The following is a 326-nucleotide window of genomic DNA, read 5'->3' on the forward strand; positions in this document are numbered from 1 at the left end:
TTGCTGTGTGCTGTGACGCCATGGCACTCTACTTAGGGTGACATAGTGAGACTATGGAGTGGCTCACACCTGTAATCCTAGCACTCTCGGAGGCTGAGGTGGGTGGATTGCTTGAGCTCACGAGTTCCAGACCAGCCTGAGCAAAAGCGAGACCCCGCCTCTACTACAAATAGAAAAGCTGAGGCAAGACGACAGATTGAGCCCAGGAGTTGGAGGTTGCTGTGAGCTATAATGCCACAGCACTCTACCCAAGGTGACAGCTTGAGACCCTAAAATAAAATAAAACAAAGAAAATAATAATTTTTAAAAAATCTTTTTTTTTTTTT

Source organism: Otolemur garnettii, unplaced genomic scaffold, assembly GCF_000181295.1.
Source record: "Otolemur garnettii isolate 467f Iridium unplaced genomic scaffold, OtoGar3 scaffold00003, whole genome shotgun sequence".
NCBI classification, from domain to species: domain Eukaryota; kingdom Metazoa; phylum Chordata; class Mammalia; order Primates; family Galagidae; genus Otolemur; species Otolemur garnettii.